Source organism: Vicugna pacos, chromosome 9 (assembly GCF_048564905.1).
Source record: "Vicugna pacos chromosome 9, VicPac4, whole genome shotgun sequence".
In the NCBI taxonomy this organism is placed as follows: Eukaryota; Metazoa; Chordata; class Mammalia; order Artiodactyla; family Camelidae; genus Vicugna; species Vicugna pacos.
Window position 1 is genome coordinate 75,581,856 of NC_132995.1, and position 13,215 is coordinate 75,595,070.

At 42.7% G+C, this 13,215-nt stretch overlaps 1 protein-coding gene across 3 annotated transcripts in view; it reads right to left on the bottom strand.

Moving 5' to 3' along the window:
• The window catches only part of RPAP2 (RNA polymerase II associated protein 2), a 69,926-nt gene that overhangs the window by 14,067 nt on the left and 42,644 nt on the right, over positions 1–13,215 (bottom strand). The gene's annotated exons all lie outside the window — the stretch shown is intronic.

Sequence of the window (13,215 nt, forward strand, 5' to 3'; positions counted from 1 at the left end):
CGGGAGGAGGGCACATGGCAAGGAGGCCCGTGCAGGAAGGCTGTACCTGCAGCGGTCCCGGAAAGCGACGGGAGCCCGACGCGGGCTGGCGGCAGTGGCAAGGGAGAAAACCGCCAGTAAGAGACGTCAGAAAGGCAGGACTGGAGCGGCTAAGTAGACACGGGGCGAGAGAAGCACTAAAGCCAAGTCCGACTCCAAGTCCGGGCAGTTAGGAAGATGGAAGTCCCACCAGGAGAAATGAAAGGGAAGACGAGCTCAGTCTCCCAACTGAGAGCGTGAGCTGCCTGAGGGGTGTCCAAATGGAGAGCCCCCTTCACCCCTCAAAAAAGCTTTGGTCTGCAGCCTAGGAGAGAAGTCCGAGTTGAAGATGGGACTTTTGGGAGGGGAGACAACCGGTTTTCTCCCAAGAGGACTCCATTCCCCTTTACCAGTTACACCGGCTCTGGTCCTGCACTAATCTCTCCTCAGCACTCTTCCGAACCTCCTGCATCCTGGTCGTAGCTTCCTAGTCATCAAAACTGCAACCTGCGACCAGCACTGCAAGGTGCTCCCTGCACACCTACAGCAGGATGGCTGGAAGCTGTTGGGGGGCAGGGGAGTGCGAGGAGGACGGGAACTTCGCAGGCCCACCCACAACAAATCCTTCACCTCTGGCCTCAGCTGGGTGCTCAGTGCTACTTGTCAGTTTCCTCTGGTGCTTGGTTAGGTCCTTTTCTGGATACTCTCAATGGCTACTCTGTTACCACCACTCAGCCATCGTCTCTTCACTCAAACACAACATCACATCCTGCTTCACCAGAAAATGAAGTTGTTAGACGTGACTGAAAAATCTCCCTTCTGCTTACAAACTTACCTGTAGCTACATTATTCCTTACTTCTTTTCTTCCTGCCCTGGAAGACGCAGCATCCCTCTCCTGTCCAAGCACCTCCTGCCCGTGACCACGATCCTGGTTCCTGTGCCCTGTCTGGGACCCTATTCTACCATTTATACCCTCAACCCTGCCCTCAGCTTCGGAATATTTTTATTAGCTCCTTCCCCACACCCTGCAAACATGCTTAAGTCTCTTTTATCCAAAACAAATTGTTATTGTTCAGTCTCTCCCTCACCCTTATCAACAATTCTCAGAAGAGAAACCTATATTTGCTGACTCCTCTTCCTCATGTTAAACTGGGATATGGGAGTTCGTCCAATCTTCCAAATTACATAAAGTTCTTTTTTCTGAATGTGCACTTTTTTGCCCTTGGGGGAAAGAATATGTATCTTTACCCCCACTTTCAATGTATCTCTCAGTCTACAATGTGAACTGCAGAGATCGTGGCATTTAGGTTCATACAGTTTCGGGAATTCTGCAGCACGTGAAAGCGGTGTAAGTCTTAGTGTTTCAGGTGAGCAACAGTTTCCTCTGCACTGAAACCACAGGAACACTAGTTATAACCTGGTGGCTGCTTTATTCTTATAAAAAATTTTTGCAGTGTGGCTGATATGTCACTCATTGTAATTAAAAAACCTCCATGTGGTGAACAACATCACAATGTGGGGCCTGAAAATCAGTGTGGGAGAGAAAATCAGTAAATAAAAGAAACGGAAACAGTGTAGACAATTCAGTTACTAAAACATGATTTCACCTCCACAGACACTGCAAGTGTTCAAGTAAGTTGTAGCAGCTTCCCAAGTACTTTTGCTCCACTGCAATTCTTAGTATTAGACTCATGTATATGTCTTGTCTTGTCTTTTCAGGCAGAGTGTACCTGAGCTGTGCTAAAATGTTACAGAGCTAACTCTCAAACTGCTCATTCAAAACGGACAGTGGGACAGACCAACCGCACGGGTGGGAACCGCACGACAGCAAGCTCTGTCTCCTCCCCAGCCTTTATAATCTGCTCTAAAGGTTAGCAACAATGTTTGGACAAGGCGAAAGATGGGAGCATTTGAATTTTGCCGCCAAGAACTGTACGACTTTACTGTTAACTAGAACTATCACAATGAGAAGAGTCAGAGGCAGGAAGAATATTAAAAAGGTGTTAAGTGTCTGAAATACACAATCTAAACGGAAGTGTTGAAAGACAACAGAGAAAAACACACCACGTGATGAGGTTCTTGAACTTAACAAGCACTCAATACGTCTGGGAATAATAATTTCTTCTCCTTGTAACTTTCATGCAAGTTCGCAAGACTCGTTAATAAAATACATTCAGTAAGACTAGTTGCCGAGAGCCTGCCTCTAGAGTGAGGTTTTCCATTAAGACCCATTAGTATTTGATAAATGCTTCCAATCAACAAACAAATGCCAACATGTGAAACCTTTAAAGAAGCTCCAGAATTGTCTGTGAGGCATCAGATAAATAAAGACTCAGTACCATACCTGCATACTTGATGACCAACTATTCTATAACCAGTGTTTACCTATCAGACCACAGAAGATGAAAGGGTAAGTTCATGGAAGGTCAGAGAAAAGCAGTATTTGAAATAAAGTTTTTAAGTCAAAGACACATTTAAAAAATTAAACTGTTTACTAACTTTGTAATTATATGAATTAAAATGATTAACATCCCATTTACATCTGGCTTTGTTTTTCATTTATTTTATAGAACATTTTATAAGTATCTCTTTGCAAAAAAAGCAATGTTAGATTTGATTAAGAGCAGCAATTCTCTCGAGGCTAGTCACATCCTTATCAGACTATATTCACCCTGGAAAATATGAATCATTACCAAGACACAGGTCCTTTTTACTCACTAGAGTAAACAACTTTTCTTTTTTCCCTGTGCAATTCTACCAGTGCTACCAATTCTATTTTTGAAGTTCATAACACCAACAATAATATATCCAAGTTTTCCCTGTCCATTTATTCATTTGATTTATTCTACAAACACTCACTCAGTGCTTACTAAGTGCTAGATTAAGTGCTCGGCACCAGGGAGACAAAAGTCATCTGGACAGTGTCCTTGGCTGAATGGAGATTTTGTTTTGATAAGAAAACAGTTTCAAACCTGCCTTATTTACTGCAGACATCTTTCCCGGTTTAGTACTGTTTGCACATTGTCCAAACACAATTTTTGGATGAATGGAAAGTCTCTTATTCTCATGTAGAAACTGTGTGTGTGTGTGTGTGTGTGTGTGTGTATTTTTTGAGTGAAGTACATATATATGTCTCTCAGACTGATTTGTGGATCATAAAAGATGAGAAGGCAGGAAAGATAGAAACCATAAATCATCCAAGACATGGAAACAGCCTAAATGTCCATCAATGGATTACTGGATAAAGAAGATGTGGTATATTTATACAATGGAATACTATTCAGCCATAACAACCAACAACATAACAACATTTGCAGCAACATGGATGCTCCTGGAGAACGTCATTCTAAGTGAAGTAAGCCAGAAAGAGAAAGAAAAATACCATATGAGATCGCTCATATGTGGAATCTAAAAAACAAAAGGAAAAACAAACAAACCAACAAAAACAAAGCGTAAATACAGGACAGAAATAGACTCATAGACAGAGAATACAGACTTGTGGTTGCCAGGGGGGTGGAAGGAAGGGGGGAAGGGACAGACTGGGATTTCAAAATGTAGAATAGATAAACGATTACACTGTATAGCACAGGGAAATATATACAATATCTTATGGTAGCTCACAGTGAAAAAAAACGTGACAATGAATATATGTATGTTCATGTGTAACTGAAAAATTGTGCTCTACACTGGAATTTGACACAACATTGTAAAATGACTATAACTCAATAAAAAAGGTTAAAAAAACCCCCCATAAATCATGGGGAAAAAAGTCAGTCACCAGAATTAAGCAGAACGGCGGTGTAGGCCAAGCTCAGAGGCGCAGTCCTGAATGACTCATCCTAAGGCAGGTCCCTAGCCAGTGGGAGGTGGGCAAGAGCCAACCACAGCGAGTAATGAAATGTTAATGCTAACACAGGTGTTTGGAAGGAGAAATATACAAAGTTTGGTTCACTTACTTTTGAAATTAAATATAGGAGGCAAAATATTACCAAATAACACTGACACTCAAGGCAAGGAGAGAGAAACGTGGAGGAAACAGTAGGAAAAGGAACTGGGTGACGGGTCAGGGAAGAAAAAGTAACGGGCATGTATGTCTTTGACTGCATCCCCAGCTTCCTCAAGGGCCGCATCCCATCAGTCTCACTGTCTTTTCAGCACTCCCAGGCCTGCCCGTCTGACATCTCCTTCCTCTCTGCTGCCACCACGCTCAAGCCTCCACTGTCCTGGGAAGTCTCCTGAGGATGCGTCACGTCATATGGATTATAATCCCTCTTACGCCGACCACTTGAAGAGCGGGCAACATCCGCTGTGTCCAGTATCTTCACAACCGTCTACCAGAGCAGCCCTTGCCATCTGGTCTCCACTCCTATCATTCTAAGGAAACTGCTTCCTTGATGGTCACCCACAGCCAACCTGGCCCAAACACAGCCTTTGTTCAGTCCCTGTCCTTGGTCTGCAGAGGATGACTACCTGGTTCAAGAGCAGTGATCACCTCTTCCTCGATGGGTGCACACACACCTTTCTGAGGTACACTGGTCAGTGGGAAGTGCACACATTCTGAAATCAAAAGCCCAGCTATGACCCCGGGCAGAGTGCTTGTCTCCCAGAGCCGTGCCCCTCCCTGGGAAGCGGGGCACCCCCACTGCCCTCCCTGAATTGTGAGGGTCAGATGAAATAATGCACGTAGCTTGTGTTTCTTGCCTGCCCTCTAATATTCAACTTTCCACTGCGGTTACCTGTGTACTTATCACCCCCCCCCCGCCCCCACCCAACAGGAGGCCGGGAAGTCTCGGGGGCGGGGCTTTGTTTAACCTCTGTTTTCTCCACAAGGTCCAAAGCACAGTCTGACCCACAGCGGCTCTCAAAGAACATTTGCTGGTAATTTCTTGAGTCAGATTTCGAATGTTTGAACACTTCTGCGTTATCACGCAGATGCCAGCCTCCACACTGATTTGTAGTCGCGACGCCACGGAGCAGTGTGCGCCTCACCCTTTCCCGGTTTTCGTGGAAGAGTCCAAAGATGCGCTTCAGAAGGAAAGTCAAGGCTACGCGCACGGTGTTACCAGGCCTTCAGCTAAAAGCCAGACGGCGCCACCTCAGATAGAAAGCGGAGATCCCCACACGCAGGGCAAAGAAGTCACAGCCATGAACGCCTGGGACCTTTTCGTCGATGAAAGAAAAAAGCCAACCACTCTTCTAGAATTACTTTAAAAAATTTTCTTAAATGTGATACGAACAAGGAATCAGAAATTCTGACATAAAATAACAGCTTTCTAGATGTCCCTATTCACTGATGAGACGTATTCCCAGATTAAAGAATAAAGTGAAAGAGGGGGAAAAAAGGTCCACGATTGTAGTGAGGACTCTAAGAAATGAGCTCTAAAACACATTTTACATTAAAAACACCGACCCCCACACTCCCCTTTGCTCTTCACACCTTCGGCGCAGTGCGGAGGCTCCCGACCACTCACTGCCTCCTCCAGCATCCCGGCAGCTTCCCGTCTCCGGCGTCCTGGAGGGCAGCGCGGGCCGGCGAGCCGCGGGGTCCGGACTCGGGCGCGCTGGGGCCCGGGGCCCCTCCACAGACGGGGCGGCCGGCCGTGCCGCCCCGGGCGCTCCGCCCTCAAGCCTGGCGACTGAGACAGTGAGACACCCGGGCGGTGCCCCCGCGGCTCCGCAGCAGCGCAACGAAGCTGCTTCCTGCGCTGATGCGTCCTCCGCACTGTCCCCTTCAGCAGTCTCCCACGCGCTGCACTGGAACAGCTTCTTACAACATCTCATAGTTGAACTCACGCCGTCAAGTTGATTTAACCAGAATTTAGTCCAATCCCTCTTTTTGCCACCAAGACAAAAATGCACGCGGTTAAGAGCCCTGTGCAAGGCTGCCCTGCTAGTGCAAGGGGAAAACCAGGATACAATCCAGACGGAGACTGAGTTTAGGGCTTTAAGAGGCCCCTGCGTGGCTAAAGGTGGTCTCTGCAGTCAGGGAACTGTGTTTACTAAGAATACCGTAATGCTTAATAATAATTATTTACATAAATTTAATCCTAGGCACAAATCTAAAGTCCCCAAGTTTGAATAACCAAGAGGCATGTGAGGCTATTACTCTGAATGACTTTTAAAAGAAAAACAGACAAGAACATACCATGAAGAAGTATGCCATTATGAGCTTTCTATTCCAGAACTATTATCTAGAAACTGAGATAAAAACTTTGATTATAAAAGACCATGATAGCCAAATAAAATGAAATGTTTTTCTTATAACAGATGGTGTATGTCCTGGTAATGTTTGCGTTTAATGCTTTAGGATTACCTATTAATAAGGAAGCAGGGATGCTTTCCATCGATATTTCTAATTCAAAAGAAACAAGGTCTTTATAACTCACTTTGTAGTGACATACGTAGGTTTGTTTAAAGGGCTGGGCTACAGTGACTTTAAACTTTATATCTAAATCCTGTTTGTGACAGATCTACAGAGCAGCTCTGGAGAGGAGTGTTAGAAAAACTCTTCTTCATGATTACTGCTATGCAACAATCCTCTCAGAACAGAGGCTCCGTCCTTCTCTTCAATGCTCTGAGACAGAAATGGAGCCAGCCAGAGGTGTCCACACACAGCGATGGTCACTCTCCTGCGGTGCAGGACCCTGAGGCTGGGGATGCCAGTGCCCTTGAACCTCCTGCTCCCAGGCTCCCCTGGCCTGTCCTCTCAGGGGGCTCAGGACATGAGGGTGTCAAGAGCAGAGGAGGGGACGGACTCCTCAGGTGGAGGCTGTGACTGGTAAGGGCCAGGCGCCGCCTGCTCCGGCTGTCACCACTGCAGCCGCCACTGCTCCTTGGGAAGGGGGAGCCGGAGGGCACATTTCTCACTGAGGGTTCTTGGTGACTTTAACTAGTATTTTGGCCCAAGGGTGGGAGCTCTTAGCTACTTATGGATTAAAAAACCAACATTACAAAATTGCCAAAAATATGATGAATTCTGAGGGAAAAAAATCATGAAGACAGTAGGCTTTGGTTAAAATTTAAACAAGTATTACTTTTTCTTTAGAAAATATCTGGGTTCCCACAAAGCCTTGCTGGCTGAGGGTAAAGCTACTTCAATTAAAAAGATTATATTTTTCTTATATAAACTTTCAGCAATAAATATAGGGGGCTTTGAAATCAATCCAATGATAGTTTAGTCCTCAGTAAATAGGTAAATACTTAACTTCACAATGACAAGGGTATTGTGATAGTAAACATCATAAGATAAACACACCAAGATTTACACAAGCAAAAAAAAAACAACAAATTTTATGGATACTGAAGAATCCAAAATAAATACCACTAGTTACGGTTCAGGCATTTAATTTAAATGGTCTTATATTCAACACTATGAACTTTTTTTGTGAGGGGGGCTTATAGGTGTCCATTTGTGTATGTGTAGAATTCCTAGAATATAAGAAATTGATGTTACAAGTCCATGAAGATCTAAACTCAGTAAGAAGAAGCATATTTAAATTTTGGAAGAACTGCAGCCTAAGCCTGTGTGACTGCTGGCTGTGAGGCGAGAGGAGATGACCTTTGAGATTCAGTCTGCGGAGCCTTCACACAGTGCTAGTGGAAATTTAAATAGTGCAGTCACTGTAGAAAACAGCCTGGCAGTTCCTCAAAAGGTTAAACAAAGACTTACCATATGACTTAGTAACTCCACCCCGAGGTATATACTCAAGAAAACTGAAACCTTATGTTCACACAAAGACGTGTACGCAAACGTTCATAAGAGCCAAAGAGTAGAAACAACCCAAATGTCCCTCAACTGATGAATGGATAAATAAAATGTGGTATATCCATACAATGGAATATTACTCAGCCACAAAAAGGAATGAAGTACTGTTACATGCTACAGTATGAATAATCCTCAAAAACATTATATTAAGTGAGAAAAGCCAGAAGTGAAAGATTCCATTCATACTAAATGTTCAGAATAGGTAAATCCAAAGAGACAGAAAGTAGATTAGTGATTGCCAGGGGATGGAGGAAGGCAAAATTGGGACTAAGCTAATAGATACGAGCCTCCTTTTGGGGTGGCAGAATTGTTCTGGAGTCAGATAGTGGTGATAGTTGCACAGAAGAGTGAATATCCTAAAAACTAGTGAGTTGTCCACTTTAAAATAGGGAATTTTGTTATGTGAATTATATCTCAATAAAAATTCAATTAAATATTAAAAATTCCACAATTATAAGGAAACATAAAAATTATTTCAGTGATCTTCTATCATGGTCTCAAACACTCATAACTGAATTGGGAACGTTAAGAGAAAGTCTTTGGAATACTTCTGAGAACCACTACATTTCTAAGGAACCATCTCTTCATTTTTCATGGTGTGCTCACAAATTTTTCTAAGGAAATTAGTGATGGGCGCGCTATAAAAGACAATCTGCTGAGGCAAAAAGCCTTCGTCACATCTTTCCATCCATGCCTAGTACCCTAGGGAAGTGACTCTCTCGAGTGTCTCTGTATGATGGTTACCTAAAGTGGCTGCCCACGTCCAGGGAAGGCTTTTGTTTAGTGAGCATGGTCAAGTTGAGCTTATTTAAATACCATTTCCTAGGACTTACATGCTACTCCCAGAACGACGGGAATACTCAAAGCTTTTAGGGGGAATAAACTATTGCATGGTCTTTGTCTAGGAAGTGGGCCACAGTTCACTGGAAACAGACAGTTCAGATAAATAAAATGAAAGCAGACATTTTTGGAGACGATCTTGAAAGCTTTCCATTAGAGAACACCAGAGGCACAGAACTAGGAGTAGCAGGCGTCCACGCCAGACCAGCACAAGGCACTCTCTACCCTCCAGGCTGTCTAAGGAGCACAGAGTGAGTGCTCACTTGCGTACCTCTTTGTCAGACAACCAAATCAGTCCCACGGAACACAGCACGCACCTCTCTCTCTGGCTCTCCACTAAGGGACCTGTGACTCCCGTGCTGTAATTAACCACAGATCACCATAATACGTAAGTAGTGGCTATTTACAAAAATTCCCCATTAAATTTGTGTGAAAAAGTTAGACTCTAAATACAAGGAGTCACTGAGGAAACTGATCCCCGCCTGGCATGGAGCCAGCATCCATGCCAGCTACACAGGAAGGAACTCAGGCCAGTCATTCTGCTTCTCCATAGCCTTCTATACGGCTTCTCTTTGGCTGCCAGCCCTGGTCTGGATCACTCCTCCCATTTCTCAGCTTTAGGTCAACATCTGCACAGTCCCCTCCGTGTCACAGGCTCAAGTACAGTAACAGAGGTCAAAGAAGACTGGGAAGACTGTGAGCAAAGGAAAGTGGGACAGGAGGAGGAGGACCGAGCTGGGCGTGGGGGGTAGTGTCCCATGGCTAGAAATCTTCTCAAAATACCAGTCAAAATCTTCTCAAGGAACCTACTCTGAAAATCATGACCACGATGCAAAGCGAGTCTTCAGTTTCTGTTTTCCTATACGAAGGGCAGATGAGAATTATGAGGAATGTAAAAACGAACACGTGACAGACTACGAGGAGGCATCGTAAAGCACACTGTCACATAATTTACTGTGCTTTCTGATGCAGTGTATAAACACATCAGAATGTAAAAACACATTAACAAACCTCACCCAACAGAGCATACAGGTGCTAGAACATTTACAGCAGACTATGTATTTATACACATTTTTATGAAAAGCCATGCATCAAGACTGTGGAAAGAGCCTAATATCATACGAGAGCATTATGTATGTGAGAAAATCAGATTCAATTTTGTATTATTGCAACATTCAGCATGTAATTGTAAAGTGCAATAAAGCCCAACAAAGACAGAACTTCTACAGCCAAGAGTTCAAGCAACAACCAGCCACCAACCTACTTCACTGCGTTTCCAGTCGGCCATTTAAGGACAATGGCACCGGGGTGACTACCACTGCAACAGATGTTTCCCACGTGCAAGGAGTTCCGGAGAACTTACCTTTGTTAATGATACTGTTAGTAAGTAAAGGTGAGAGGCGTAAAGGGACATTAATTCCTTCACTGCTAAATCAACGTATACTGCTTAAGCTCTGCTTTTAAGGCCTCTCGGTGTGCTCCTGGTAACTGTTAGCGTCTCAGCACACGGTACTAACACCACAGCTGCTGTGGTCACACTGGCCGTCCAGGTCCTGTGGAACTGTGAGTGAAGTGTGAATGGGCCATATTGTATTTTTATATATGGATGCACTGAGTGTGCAAGATGAAGTGTGCTAACTTGGTTTGATCGATTTCCTTCTGAGATTACATGGGTATAAAATCCCCATCAGTACACACTGATAAATTACACACTGTGGTTCAAGTTTTTTTAAATGTTAATATATCTGTGAAAGTACAAGGGAAGTTACCAAGAAAAGATTTGCCACAGAGATATTTTATTTACTTTTAAGAATACAGACCCAGCTTTCTTTCCTCTGGACTATCATGTTTTGTTCAAAATACTGGTTTTCCCCCCAACAAGAGTTAGACTTGAGCCATTTATTTTACTAATAAAATTACATATGTGTATATGTAACCTTTTCTAAGTAGTTCTCCTGAAGAATTTTGAAAACTGTTCATGCATTAAATGCTAATAATAACAAAGCTTTACAACATTCATATACAAAGAATAGCACCATTGTTGCAATAATACTGAACGTATTATCTTACTATCCTCATGTGCAGTTACTACAAGTGCCATTCAGAATTTTTTTCCTAGCTATAAAGACTTATAAGAAGTTCATTTTTTAACATTAATTGCAGAAATGTCTGCAAACAATGACTAAAAAAATTCCACTGGAAATTTGAGAGCAGATGCAAAGGTTTTCCGAATCATAGGATAATTTCTTTTTAAAGGCAATCCCACGTATGCCCATGTTCAGTCTTAGCAACAATACATTAAAAGGCTGAATGGTGGGGTTACTGCTCCACAAATGTGTGTGTGTGCTACCTTTATATGTCCATGTCTCTCTGTAAGTGTCTGAAGTCTCCACATCTTTCACTGTTAAAGGCTCTTTATCCAATGCTAGTCCTCATGTCTGATTTTTCTTTCCCCAGTGATAAAATGTGTTCTCAAAAAGTAACTATGAACTGTAAGTGGGAGGACGGAGGGATGCAAATATAAATTAAAGCACAATTATACTTCACAGAAGTCAGTGTAAAGGATTAGCTTTAACATGACGGGTATGTATTTTAATTTTATCCCCACCTCATGTGGTAATAATCTAAAAGGATGATAAGAGGACAGGCTGAGAAGGAAAGGGGTTATCAGCCGAGCTGCAGATTCCTGGGAGGGCGGAAATATGAAAAGTTAAAGGGGATTTTCTGACAAATGAGAAAATAACAAATAAAATAATATGGTGACAGGAGACAGAAATCTTAGAAACTGATGACCAAAGAATCAGGAGATTCAGCCACGGAATATAAAGAGTGTGCAAGGAGGGTCTACGGTGAAAGAGAGAATTAAGAGAAAACAAGACTTGAAAGGCGAAAACTAAGAAGTACCAGCTGGCTTGGTGCCTACAGTGACCAAGGACTTTAAAAGAAGCCAAAAGAGCCCTAACTGGAAAGGCTGTTAGTTGTCAAGGGATCAACAGGACCAAAGACTAGGAGAAAGATGGGCAGGTCCAAAAGTAGGGGTTGGAGAACAATGGAAGAGAAGGGTTACGGTGAATGACAGAAGGACACAACGTTTACTGCTACAATCTTAAGACCGACTGCACAATGCGAAACATGCAATACACCCAAGATGTGTGCGGTTTGCTTCTTGAATTCAATTAAGTTATATTTTTATGGGTCACTGACCCTTGAAATGTTTACACTACATCCGAAATTAGGGAAGTCAAATACTGCATAAAGGAGCAGCAAAGCTTCCAGCATTCTGGGCCGCATGAGTGCCTCCAGTAAAATCAAGAATGAGAGGTTTACTTTTGTATAGAATAACCACATGAAATTCTAATGGTAGCATTTTTTATTTCACTTTCCATACTTTTTTCTGTCCCTGGCTACACATTTTGGAGAAGATGATACAAAAAGAAGTTGGACTTCGCATGTGTCTACAGCAGCAGATGCTCAGTGAGATAATACTTCCAGCTACCGGTTTAGAAAGCAGGACTCTGAGATCACTGCAGGCCTGGGCCTCCGACTTGTCAACCAGAGAAGTTACTTCCCCTTTAGTATAATAAATTGCAGAAGTATAGCTCAACAGTTATCTGTGAGGGTTTATTAGCAGGCATAGGATATGGTGGGTGAGCAGAGATACTGATTTTTTTTGCCAGTGACCAAAATATTTACAAATTTCATAAAATGGAAAGAACTTTCTAAAAAATTAATAAGATCTGTTTCACAAATTACCAATTCAACTGGAACACTGAATAGTAGAAATGACAAAAGATTTGTTCTTATGGTTGATAAAAAATTTATATCAGGGCATTCAAGTAAAGTTATTTTCTATGTTCTGATTTAATGAATCATGTGAGCTGTGTCTAGCTGGGTGACACGGACGCTGGCTCACTGAAGCCTGCTCTAATGGCTCCCAGCACAGCCGTCCCTGGGACAGTGAAGCCAGAATAACATGTCAGACTGAAGTAGTATCAAAGAGAGAAAAGCAGGGCTGGAGATGCCATGAGGCTGGCTCGCAACAGTCTTGACCTGTGAGTGTCCAGTAAGTACTCGATGTCCTGTGGGCTTCAATGACCTAACAAGCACCAAGCGGCAACAGTAATGCAGTAATGAATGGTCTTCAAAAGGAGACTTTTGCAATTCAAGCTGAAAAACACTACACTTACTGATGGTTTTAACCCTACTGAAAGACAGCCTTAGAAGCCACTAGTGATTTCTTAAAAGGTGAATGAGTATTAAATGTTTTATACATGCTTGTATAGTATCTACTTTAGTTCCTTTAAATCTGTTTGGTTTTAAAAATGTACATTAATTTGGAAAACAAAACTTTTCTGGTGCTATTAATGATAAAAAATGGTGATGAAAAATTAAATAGCATTAGATATATTGGTAAAAAATACAGATGTAAAATAATGACGCCTTTTGATGTTAGTAAAATGCATTGTTAGAAATGAAATTAAGGGACTGGCCTGTATGTCTCCCATATGGGGACGTTCTCCGTCAAGAGATTACAAATAACATTTGAGGAGAAAAAGGCCCTCAGAAGACAAGACAGCAAAAAATATGAAGA